Source organism: Excalfactoria chinensis, chromosome 6 (assembly GCF_039878825.1).
Source record: "Excalfactoria chinensis isolate bCotChi1 chromosome 6, bCotChi1.hap2, whole genome shotgun sequence".
Lineage (NCBI taxonomy): Eukaryota > Metazoa > Chordata > Aves > Galliformes > Phasianidae > Excalfactoria > Excalfactoria chinensis.
The window spans coordinates 10534705-10547475 of record NC_092830.1 but is presented as its reverse complement, the minus strand read 5'-3'; the positions used below and the strand labels follow the sequence as shown (position 1 = coordinate 10547475).

General features: G+C 41.9%; 1 protein-coding gene across 3 annotated transcripts in view; it reads right to left on the bottom strand.

Moving 5' to 3' along the window:
• The window catches only part of LOC140253683 (uncharacterized), a 228630-nt gene extending 226326 nt beyond the window's left edge, over positions 1-2304 (bottom strand). Inside the window, exon 1 of one of the 3 annotated variants that reach the window (XR_011903946.1) lies at positions 1646-2297. The gene's annotated coding sequence lies outside the window, so the exon portion shown is untranslated. Of the gene's footprint in view, positions 1-1645 lie in introns of all 3 variants that reach the window. The other 2 variants (XM_072339421.1, XM_072339420.1) reach the window with 2 other exon arrangements.
• Positions 2305-12771: the final 10467 nt, after the last annotated feature.

Sequence of the window (12771 nt, the reverse complement as noted above, 5' to 3'; positions counted from 1 at the left end):
TTATCAGAGGGACAGGAGGATATAAGAGAAAGTTCTTTCTGACTTTTGACAAGCACTGTCTATAAACTGTTTGAGAGGATACGTGTCAAGTACAACAACATTGAATGACTGCTTAATAAGCTTCATTTAGAAGATGTATCTGTTCCATAAGTACATGAGATAAATGGAAACTAACTAGGGCCCATCTGACGTCCCTAGTTAGGAACTTGATTTCTTTTTTTATGTATTTGGCAACCTTTTTTTTTTTTTTTTTTTTTTTTTTTTTTTTTTTTTTTTTTTTTTTTTTCTCCTTCTTTCTAAAAATATTGAGTACATTAGGCAACAGACACAAGCACTGAGTACTGCTATCTAGATTTCTGCAGCTGTGAATTTAATCTCAGTTCCAAAAACTGAAACCAAAGCAGGATTACCCAACGTTGAAGAACAGCCAGGTTGCAGCATTTACAGCCCTGGGGTTGCTCTGGCTCCTGTGACAAGCCCTGTTGCTGCTCCAAGCCTTGCGACAAGTCCTGCAGCTGCTCCGCTCCCTATGACAGGCCTCGCGATTGCTTCAAGCTGTGTGACGGACCTGTGGGTACTGCAACCCACCTAAAGGGCGCAGACATTGCCACAAAGCTCACAACTAGCCTTGCGGTCACTCCAGTCACTCTAAGTCTCACAGTTCAACCAAACAACCAGTGCCTGTAACTGTTGTCACCTATAAGCAAAAAGAAAAAATGCCTACAAAAGCTAGAACATTTAACAAGGAGAGCTCGAGAGCTCTTAAGATAAGACAAAGAGGAGTGAGGTCATGACAAAAATGGGAGGAGAAAGAAATAGTCTGACTCCTAGCATTAAACAAGCTATGAGATATGTGAAAAGATTATAGCCGTTGGCCACCCAAACACCACACGCTTACAACCACTGGATCGCTGGAAACAGACCCCGTGCACGTGGCTACTGCCCAAAATACTGTCCCGGGCCCTACAAAGCAAGCCTTCCGGTGACGCGACACCCCAGGAAGAACTGAATCATACAACAGGACTCATTTCTGAAACAGTCACGCAAACACACAGGCCCACTGATCAAGGCCACGTTAATGTATAAAGTCCAATAAAATCACATTCAAAGAAAGGAAGGATAAAGCACCAGATGAGAAAACGACACAAACGGTAGATGGGGAACCAGGCAAATATAATTACCCCCGAGTACCCAATTCATCCCATAAATCCAAATAAATATCTAGCTTTGGCAGACAGTGCTGACAAACTGCAACGGAAGAAAAGCTCAGCAAAAGGGTAGCTGGAAGTGAGGCAACGTACTTCACTGAAAATCTAAAGCAGACCCTGCCTGACAGAGGACGTGGGAGAGATTAAGGGAAGAGCTGTGCCATATCAGTCACGACTACGAACTAAAAAACAGACCAGTATAATCCACAGCTCCAATAACTGGATTTTCCTGACAGGTGCAGAAAGGAAACTAATGGGTAGCTGACAATTCAGACAGTACGAAAGATGTTTCAAAGAACCAGAATCATCATTTAAAACTAAAACTCAGTGCATGCCAGAGATTAAAAGCAAATATCGCTGCAAGAAAACATGAAAATAAATTCTATTCTCAAAGGTATATGGTGGCAATAAGGAATTAAAAAGAGCAGAACACTTACTTGAACCGAGGCTTCCAAGGACAAAAGTTAAGTCGAGGAGATCGATAATCGACAGCAACCTCTTCGTGCTCGCTCCTGCCGGCCAGGTCCTCCGCGCCGCTTCTTCTTTCTTCCGCAGCAGCTCCCGAACCATCAGCGGCGACACCGTCAGACCCGCGGTGCGGCAAGTCCCAACGCCAGAAGGAAAAGGGAAACCCGACGTCAAAACCACCCAGCCAAGGAAGGCCTTGCATTCCCCCCTCATTGCGTCCCCCAACCCAATTCACCACGGCAAAACCCGCTTTGAGCGGCTTTTCTCACCTCACTGACTCACTGCGGACTTCCAGCCGGTGCTGCGGGGGATCGCAGAGGCGGGCAGTCCGGGCAAATGGTGCCGGGCACACAAAAAGCAGCGGCCAAAAGACAGCTTCCCTGCTTACAGGGGACCCCCAGACAACGCCTCCGTTGCAAAGGGCCTGGGACCCCGGGGCAGCTTCTCCCTGGCTTACAGAGCAGCCCCCGTCCCTACGGCCGAGGGAGGCTCCTTCTCCCACCAGTCCGGGGCACCCAGAAACGCAGCCCGCTAACGGGGCGGTCACCCCACGCGGGCTGCCAGCAAAGCACAAACGCTCACGCACCCAGGACCTGATTACAGGCGGGTGGACGACACCCCTGGAGCCACAGAGCTCGGCTTCACCCACGCCCCCCAGTGGCAAGAACGACTCTCAGCAGCCAGGTAACGGGAAGCCGAACGCCTTTCATTCTGCTTTTAGCTACATTCGCTTTCATTGTAGCAACGAGATAAACTCTATTGATTGTTATAGTAAAAAGCTTTGGAAACAATCTTGTGTTGATACATCAGTATCCTTTATGCCCAGTTACCGTCACCATCCTGACTTCTTGTCTGCAAACTGCAAAATGTAAGTTTTTCAATCAACCTATGTAAGTTCTCCCAAGACGATATAAAAACCAACTAGCAATATGTGAAACCCACATACAATGAACATATAAAGAGATGCTTTTTATTAAAACACATAGCAAAATACAGGGACTGTGCCAACTGGACTGTGCCAACTGGACTGTGCCAACTGGACTGTGCCAACTGGACTGTGCCAACTGGACTGTGCCAACTGGACTGTGCCAACTGGACTGTGCCAACTGGACTGTGCCAACTGGACTGTGCCAACTGGACTGTGCCAACTGGACTGTGCCAACTGGACTGTGCAAACTGGACTGTGCAAACTGGACTGTGCAAACTGGACTGTGCAAACTGGACTGTGCAAACTGGACTGTGCAAACTGGACTGTGCAAACTGGACTGTGCAAACTGGACTGTGCAAACTGGACTGTGCAAACTGGACTGTGCAAACTGGACTGTGCAAACTGGACTGTGCAAACTGGACTGTGCAAACTGGACTGTGCAAACTGGACTGTGCAAACTGGACTGTGCAAACTGGACTGTGCAAACTGGACTGTGCAAACTGGACTGTGCAAACTGGACTGTGCAAACTGGACTGTGCAAACTGGACTGTGCAAACTGGACTGTGCAAACTGGACTGTGCAAACTGGACTGTGCAAACTGGACTGTGCAAACTGGACTGTGCAAACTGGACTGTGCAAACTGGACTGTGCAAACTGGACTGTGCAAACTGGACTGTGCAAACTGGACTGTGCAAACTGGACTGTGCAAACTGGACTGTGCAAACTGGACTGTGCAAACTGGACTGTGCAAACTGGACTGTGCAAACTGGACTGTGCAAACTGGACTGTGCAAACTGGACTGTGCAAACTGGACTGTGCAAACTGGACTGTGCAAACTGGACTGTGCAAACTGGACTGTGCAAACTGGACTGTGCAAACTGGACTGTGCAAACTGGACTGTGCAAACTGGACTGTGCAAACTGGACTGTGCAAACTGGACTGTGCAAACTGGACTGTGCAAACTGGACTGTGCAAACTGGACTGTGCAAACTGGACTGTGCAAACTGGACTGTGCAAACTGGACTGTGCAAACTGGACTGTGCAAACTGGACTGTGCAAACTGGACTGTGCAAACTGGACTGTGCAAACTGGACTGTGCAAACTGGACTGTGCAAACTGGACTGTGCAAACTGACACTATGATTGTCCATAGAACTTGTTGCTAAACACATGCTGTTGATTTAATACATGCAGGGGCACTATTCTTGTTCAAAGCATGGTACAGAAAATCTGCAACGGAGATAAAAAACACATCTATTTAAGCTACAGCAGCACACAGTAAATTTAGGCATTACCTAGATCTGCAGACAAAATACTTCCAGGCATACTTACAGGGACCGGTGAATTCATATACAGAGAAATGTGTTCAAAAACAGCATGAATTAAAAGTTTATTTTATTATCTAAGTACTCTTAATTTAGTTAGAAGACATTCAGATTATTCTGTTCTCAAAATGCATCTTGTTGGCAGTAACGGGTTATGCAACAACATCTATTTCCTGTCTTTATGAATATACAGTATTCAAGACAGATCATATCTTAGGCTGTCACATTGATTAGCCTAACTCCTGCCCATGAAACTGTTAAAATATGTTGCTTTCTTAAGCTGTATCCTCTCTCAAAGATCTGTTTGGACATATTCTAGCAGGATTCATTGCATACTTACCACAGAGATGCTCTCTGCAAAGGGCATGCCACGATTTTCATTGGGCATCCAGATGTTGCACATCAGTGTCATCTAGTATTCTGTAGATAGCAGATTCCAGTTCACATTCCCATGAAACAGGTGTAGATCCATCTTATCAGTGTCAGTATACCTGCTCAGTACCACAGGTCACAACCTTTTGAACACTGCTATACATGCCCTTGATTTTTGTAAAGCCTTTTGGTATTGCATTACACTGCACTGATTCTGCAGTGAAATACTAACACGGGAGCAATCATACCATCAAGCCAATTCTCACTTTGATAATAAACTGTTCTACAAGCACCTTTCTCTTAAAAAGTAACTGAACAGATCTTACCTCTCACTCCAGCAACATCTGAGATGCCACTTCTTGCAGGAGCTGCAATCGCGGTAGGCTCTAATTCAGCCAGTCCTACTGGCTTGTGGAAGTAGCTCTGTTGCACTAAACTATGTCATTTGCAACTTTCTGCAGCTTTTATTGTGTAGATGTTTGACTGGAAGCTGATGAATGAAAACTAATTCTCCACAGCTAAATCCGCTACCTCAAATGGGAAAAACTTTCAAGCATGGTTTAAGCAACTTCTGTGGCTTCAAATAAATGGTAAACTAAGTATGGTATGAAACAATATAACCATTTTGTACATAGAACACTTACTCTGTATCTATTTTCTTGGGTGACGTTGTTGTGTAAATGCAGAATTGTGGAATTAAATGACAACTTATTTCACCTAATAAGTACTATAAATATCACTTCAACCTTCTTGCATTCTACCTGCTCTTTCCTCTCCAGCAAGAAAACTACTTAAGGTTTTCACTATGCAAGGGAACTTCAAGCTTCTCCTAAGGATGTTCGTTGTGCCACATGTAACCGTCAGCGATTGCATAACTTGTAATACAGTTACCAGCATCTGCAAACACAACATAAAAAAAGGTCACATTGATTTTTTATTATTAATTAAATAAGTGTAAAGAAACTTAATAAAGTGATCTATCTTTGGCATTTAATCTTTGCAATTGAATGAAATATTACTGCATCTCCATGCATCACCACAGCCATAAATCATCAGTTGCATTTCAAGAGCAAAGCAGGGCAGAGCTATAAATCCCTACATCACAAAATAACAACACAAACTTACTGAGAATTCTTTGGCAGACTACCCAATTGTAAACCAGCTGTACAAAACAAATAGACTCTTAACATTACTGCTTTGAGGACATTCCTCTCTAGGAAGATAGAAATGATTCTTAAGATAAAAGCTGCTGTGAAGATATATTCAGCATACTGAATATACACACAATACAGAAGGCATGCATTGAACATCACATGCGCGTTGACCTGAGAGCATACAGAGATAAAGTACTTGTAATCCAAGATGAATTTCAAAAGCAATGAGCAGCACAATAAATAGAATGAGCAAATTATCTATAATGAAAATAAACTCCACCAAGTTTTCAAACTAAAACCCCGCTCATTTCATAATCCAGTAGGCCCATAACTATCACTGCTGCATCCAAAATTACTTTGGTAAAGGCAAGTGCTACAGTGTCCAGCATGTCTCAGTCTTACACATTTGACTAGCGGGGATGTCTGCTCTACCTGGGCAAGTGGTGGTGCGTGCTGCTGACGGGTATCCACAACATAACAGTTCTCAACCAGTTTACTAATATGTAATGACACAAACTGGTTGATAAGGACTACAATGCAGAGAAACCTTCTAAGCTTTAGCAGTAATACCTGAACAGTAAGAATCACAGAATTATTCAGGTTGTTAAAAGCAGATTATTGTGAATCAGCCCCGTAATGGAGTTTGCATAGACAGATTTTCTTCAAGCTGAAATTGACTGAATATGAGCATAGGAGAGTATTCCAACTCATGAAGGCTTTATTAGAAGAGACATACAGAAATACAGTGCAAAATACTGGATACATAGCTGCTACTGCAAAATCAAAAAGGATCTGTTTGACCTCAGAAAAATTAAATACACCCTGGGAGGAAGCCATTACTTTCAGGGCAGTCCTGTTTTCACGGTTCACATGTAGAGTAGCGTGAAAGTAAATTCTGCAACAGAAAATATTTGAAAAAGATACCTTCAATTTGCAGATTTAAGTAGCTATGAACAAGAACAATTTTATTTCTAAGACCACGCCATCAATTCACTTAACGTACTTCCAATAATGTCATAGGAGGTATCAGGAATTTCAAGTCCTGCCCTATTCTTTTACAGTTATTTCATCACTCTAATACACTTTCAAGAAAGCTTCAATTTTATAGATATTTTCATGCAGAAAAAGTTGTTAAAAAAAAAAAAATGCTGAGCACACAAGACAGCCATTCACTTTCTATACGGTGTCTTCGCATGCATACAACAAATGAATGACTGGGGACACAGGCCCATGCTGACATCCTGATAACATGGACTGTACATTAGTAGCTTGATGCAGTGGCTGCTTAGCACTGCGCTACTATTAAACTGAGCACCTCTTGACAGACGTTTTGCCATTGGTTCCAGAGCAGACAAGTGTTAACAACACAGAGCTCTCAATACTTCTTAATGTCGAATGAAGCATGGACATTGTTCTTAATAAAGTTTTAACCTCCACCAGTGAGCTATGCAGGAAGTATCAGAACAATACTAAATAGAAAAAAATCCCTCTGACAACTATGTAAATGTAACACTGGAGATTCCAAGGACTGGAGTGTAAAGCAAAACAATTATAAACCACACAGTAAAAATCTATTAGATTCAGATCTAAGGTAAGTTTTACATGCTGTTTCTAGCTTCAATATATGAAAAGTCATATACAACTGCTTAATCTGAATCATATTATTTTGCTCTGGAAGAGGAAGGTGATTAGAATACTAATTTAGGTCTCCAAGATAAAGCTCAATTTTAATTTTTTGAAGTATTTTTTTTCATTGAACTTTTCTCCATGAAATAGACCACCACAGTAAAAATATCTGTTCCATTTGTAAATGTTACCTAGAAACAGAAATGCCTCCCATAGGCAGGACTAAGTCCCAGATATGTGTAATCACACTCTTATCCAATACACAAGCAACACTCAATGAGCAAGCTTTATTTTCTCTTGGCTCTTCTACCATGAGAATGACTAATTCTGGTTGCTATACAGACAAGGGAATAATTCATAGATTTTTTTCCTATTAAAGAACTAAGCGAAGTTCTCCACAAAGACATTAGATAGAAAACACAAAGTGAACTTAAGAAATGCATCTTCATATCTTCAAACACTTAGTGAATACTTTGCCACAGGATTTTGTGTCCAGTTTGTCTTACAGATGTTGAAAAAACCTATCATCTATACACAAAGGCTGCTAAACACAGAGCTACCTGTGGTTGAGCAGGCACTCAGCTGCAGCTTTCTAAAGGACAGAAGGATACCCAGTGAAATGTACACCATAAGTGCATCTTGTTTGATGCTTCCTAAGCATTTTCTGCAGGCTGCTGTTACACACTGGATACTGGGTTGGCTAAACTTTGGGAATTCATATAGACAGCCTTGTACTCTGATGTATTAACCTTACATACTTGTAGTTCTTGATTTCAGTATTTTGAGTATTCCAGCGAGGCTAAAAGACATCCACACCTACAAGAAATGACAAGTTAAAACTTATGCCAAATACATGGCAAACATCACTGTAATGCTTAATTCAACTAACAAGCTCACTGTACATCAGCACTCAAATCCATCTCCAGTCAATATTGCACAGTGTGTGTTAAGTCGAGGCAATAACACTAAAAGAAATTTTAACCATGGCTAAAAAGATAAGAGAAACACAAAGGAGATAAAAAATAAGAAAGCCCCCTCACCTTCTAATAGAATTTGGAGAAATCTTTTTCATCTTCTCATAACAGTTTTCTAGGATAACATGTAAGCATCAGGGCATTCTCATTGCAGCATAAGCATCAGGCAAACAAAACAATTCATGCTCATTTAGGAAAACTTAACTCTATATTGATGCAGCTAGATAGCAGTTCAACACTACTAATAACAACAAACTAAAATTAAAGCAGCAGACAGAAAATTAAAGGTGTGGGAAGATGGAGCTGCAAAAATGTAACCTAAACAGAGGAAAGTTAGCAGAGAAAGTTTCTGATTTCTCTCACATTGCACACAAGGCAACTAAGAGCTCATCAGGCTCCAGTTTACAGCTGGGGACAGCTGGAAGTGTGAGACTGCAGGAAGAATAAAGGCCATTCTGGTGTATTTTTTCTTTAATAAATGGTGAAAATTACTGGACTCTGGGTTCACATTACAAAGTACAAAGAAAACAATGAACACTTCTTTGAGAAGAGGTTATTTGTAGATCACAGCTCCTTTGAAGTACAATTCTCTACAGCAATATGGCAACACATTAAGAAATCGCCACCAAACCAGCATCATATATCTACCAGGAAATATCAGTGAAGAACCAGAAAATGCACCATTAATTCCATGATGGGCATGTACAGAGACCTACATTCCAATCAGTAGTTGTGTTTTTATTTTTTTATTATATATATTTATTATATATAAACTATTTTATTATAATTTGGCATTACACAAAACCTGGTTGCCCCCTGTTAGTTACAGTTATTACAAAAAGCACGCACCAACCGCTTAGTTCTCAAGAATTAACAGAACGAGCATTCAACAGAGGAACACTCCTAATAGGCCTTTTCTGCCCTCAAGACCCACTGAACGAGGGGACCACAGCTCGGCTCCTCACCCTCTTCCCTGTAACATTCTTTCCTTTAAAGACAAATGAAAGTCCTGTAATTTGAACGGCAGCTGATGGTAGATGCCTGCAGAAGAGCACACCCTTTTATCAGGCAAATAATGGCACTCCCCAGAGGGCTCCTACATCTTCAGCTATTTCTGATTCCAGTTCTGGTAAAGGTGGTTTCTCTATAGTTAACGGTCTTCAATAGGTTTATCTTCCATGAATTTGTCACTCTTTCCAGCAGTGAATGCAATACCTAAAAAGCTGTATCATCCTGATACAGTATATTTCATAGATCAAGAGGTTAAGCAAGATTTACTTCTGATCTGATCCAGTCACAGCTTGCAAACACTCAAACAGAACAGGAGCTGCCATAGCGTGGGAATCAAATGTTGTTTCTGCATTTAGAACAAAGTAAGAACATATAAGTAAAGAAATTTGTAGTTATTAGGTAGAAGTCATAGGTACAAAGGCTGCAGCTCCTGTCTGTCCAGCTGTCTGAAATAAAACTACCAATTTTTGGTGCTGGACAAATAAGGCCTGAGTAATAAAGGATCTAAAGAGGCAAAGTTAAAATAATTAACAGTATATAGATATAAACTAGCAACAACGTGTGTTTTAATGTTTTCTAGTACACACTGTAAAAATATACAAGTAGTGACATATCTAAGGATGTGCCTGAAGAGATATCGGTAAGGACTGGAATCACCCCCCAGGCTCTTTGTTCAGCAAAGGTCTCCGGGACAGAATGGAAGAAGCTTTGAAGGGAACCAACATATCAATACCATAAGAGTACCGAGACATCTTGGAAACAGAAGCAGTAGGATGGTGACTGACTGGCACAAGAGAGCACGTGAATTAACAAGTTTCAGAATGAAATTAACAAATGCAAACCTCGGGTAAAACTGTAAAATTAGACTACAAGCAGCATTTTAAAAACAGCAAGTGAAATAGCTCGGATCTGGGTTCAGGTGCCAAGTTGGTATTCATTTATGCTGACCTCACTTCACATGTATTTAATATCAACATACTCACTTGTGACCCATAGACCTGACCCTGGCAAGACCGATCCCTTCTAGAAAGGCATCTAGTAGCCTGCTGATAATCTGTGAAGAGAATGCACTACAGTAGTCCTTCACTGCCTGCTCCTGTTCTTCAATGGGGAGAAACTGTTTCAGTGCTGTCGGTATTCTGCTTGGTAATGCGCTATCACTCCTCCTTCCACGCAGAGCAAATAAACAGTTCATCCAAAATTAATTCATTGCAACCTCCATGTCTTAAAGAAAGCCCAAGGCTGGTGATGTTTTCACTTCAGGTTGCAGTATCTCCAGGCTGTCCCAGGGAAAAAGAGAGAAGCAGCACAACTCTACAGTGGTGGTGCGGGCAACTACACAATGGTGTAATAACACTCGCTCCATAAGACTGCATTCATCGAAAGTGCCGAACCAGAAATAACCCATCCAAATCCCTTTGGTTTGAAAGCACTTTTCATCTAACAGACAGATGTTAACATGTGACCGTAAATAACACATACAAATAAACACATGGATAAACACCTAACAGTTCTAAAGCTCTCATAGGGCTGAACTTGCTTCATAAGATGTGTGGAATCCTGCACAGCTTACTTGGCAAGAGAAGTAAGAGTAGCTACAATGTATTTAAAAAGTACCACACTGAAGTATTGCTAGCCTTAGTGTTCTTCCAGACCTTGCCTGGAGCAATCCGTTCTCACAGCGCACAAAGGGCTAGTATACGCCTAGCCTGACTTAACCTGCTTTGCTGCCTTGAAGCACAAGGAGAAGGAGAAAAGGGACATATGTTGAGATTCCTGCACTGAGGAACTTGAAATTCTCTGGGGAAAAGGTCTCCTGTTTGTCCAGCTGCATATACTAGAATGTAGTGGAAAAGATTGAATGCAGGAGTGGAGTACATTAGAGAGCAGAAGGCTTTGGGGGAGTTTTTAAAGGACTAGAAGACAAGCACAAGAAGCATTTTGTCTGTCATGGGGTGAAGAGGTGCAGGAGGAGAGGTTCTGGGAGTTACTCACCGGGAAAGGAGGAGCTGTAGCACAAAGTTGGATAGGTTGTCAACTATGTTGCTGAGGCAGAAGGGGGATGGACAGTAGAAAGTGAGGAGCTAGATGCTCTGTACTGGAATGAGCTGCAAATTGGGACATACGCTGAGGGGCATTCAGCTAAGAGACAATGAAAAGTAGAGTGAAAACCCTGCAGGGTGTGCAGGACTTTGAAGTAGGTTTAAATTCAAAACAATTCTAGCCAAGGATACCCTAATTAAGGATTTAGGTACTTAAGCACATATTCGAGAACTTTCCCCTGATCACCCTACCCACACATCAAGTCTTCCTACTCCTATTGCCAGAGATGCACTAATTATGGCTCACGTAATCCAGTCCATCAATTGGAGCATAAAAGACATTACATTCTCTATAGCTATTGGGAACCAAGGAAATACCCTGGTGTATTCCTGGATCCCAAAAATCCATGTGAGAGTTGAGCCTCAATCACAGAAAAACTAAGAGGGTACCAGGAAAACAGAGTAAATGAATAAAATTCCTTAAGACAGTGAAACTCAAAAACACTGTCTCAAAACCATTGTGATCTGAGAAGTCAGATGCTGCAGTGTTCGAGTTAACACTAATCACAACAGTTTGCCGTCTACTTGCTTTTACATGTTCACAACCTAATTGTAAAGGAGGCCAAAGGCCCTGCTTGGCTATGGAGCATACCAACTAAGCAGAAATCTAGTGACACACACAAAAAACATAACAAATCTCACAGTTCATTTCCAGCCCTTAAGTAACCAGCTCTGCTGCTTTCATTAGGGAAATACAGAATTAAGTAGGAGTTATATCTGCAGGCACACATGCCACAGTAAGGCTATAACAAACAGCACCTGAATTCGAGTGGACTTGGACTATGATAGGTAAGGGTTCAGTTTGTTAGTCAAATCGAAATGCAATGGTGCTTTCTCAGGTGTCCTGGAATGTAAACAGTGTTGTAAACTATAAATTGTGTTGTAAACGCGGGAAACTAAGAAGCTGCATGCACTGCAAAATACACATTGCCAGGGCACATAAGCTGCTAGAAAATAGCCAGAGAATAACAGAAAAGATTGCTGAATTTCACCCCCACGATCATCAGGAGACAAGAAAGTGCACCCCCCACACACAACAACATAGGACCCCAGCAATAACCTGTGCAGCCACAAGAAGGACTGGAACGTATGCAAGAGATAAGAACTGTGTAACTGCAGAACTGATCCTTTGTTCAAGTTGCGACCTTGGCACCTTGGTGGAGTGTAGGCTGCCCTCAGCACCCAGCACTGTTTTGCTCATTGCACCACCTTGCTTAATTGAATCAATCTATCCCTTTATGTATCACACTAGACTTTGTCTGGCTTTGTCATGGGAATCTGTAACAGGGACATTATACTAGACCTTAAGGAGCAGTAGGTAAAGCATCTACTGAAGACACTGGGCAAAGAAGAGGAGGCCAGGTAGAAAACTAGCCGCAAGAGCAGCCTATGAGGGAAATTGCAGTGCCAGCCTTGAAACTTAACAGGTTCTGTGCTACTCAGTTACGTGCACTGGGAGCCATCAGAGGTAAGCAAAAAGAACTGACAGCCACCACAATACTCTTCCTACACTATCAAAACAACACAGCAACATTGACAGCTAAATCCCATAAACAAGCTATTGCAATTAGAAGAAAGCATAGGGCTTGCCTGTGGAAGTCAAG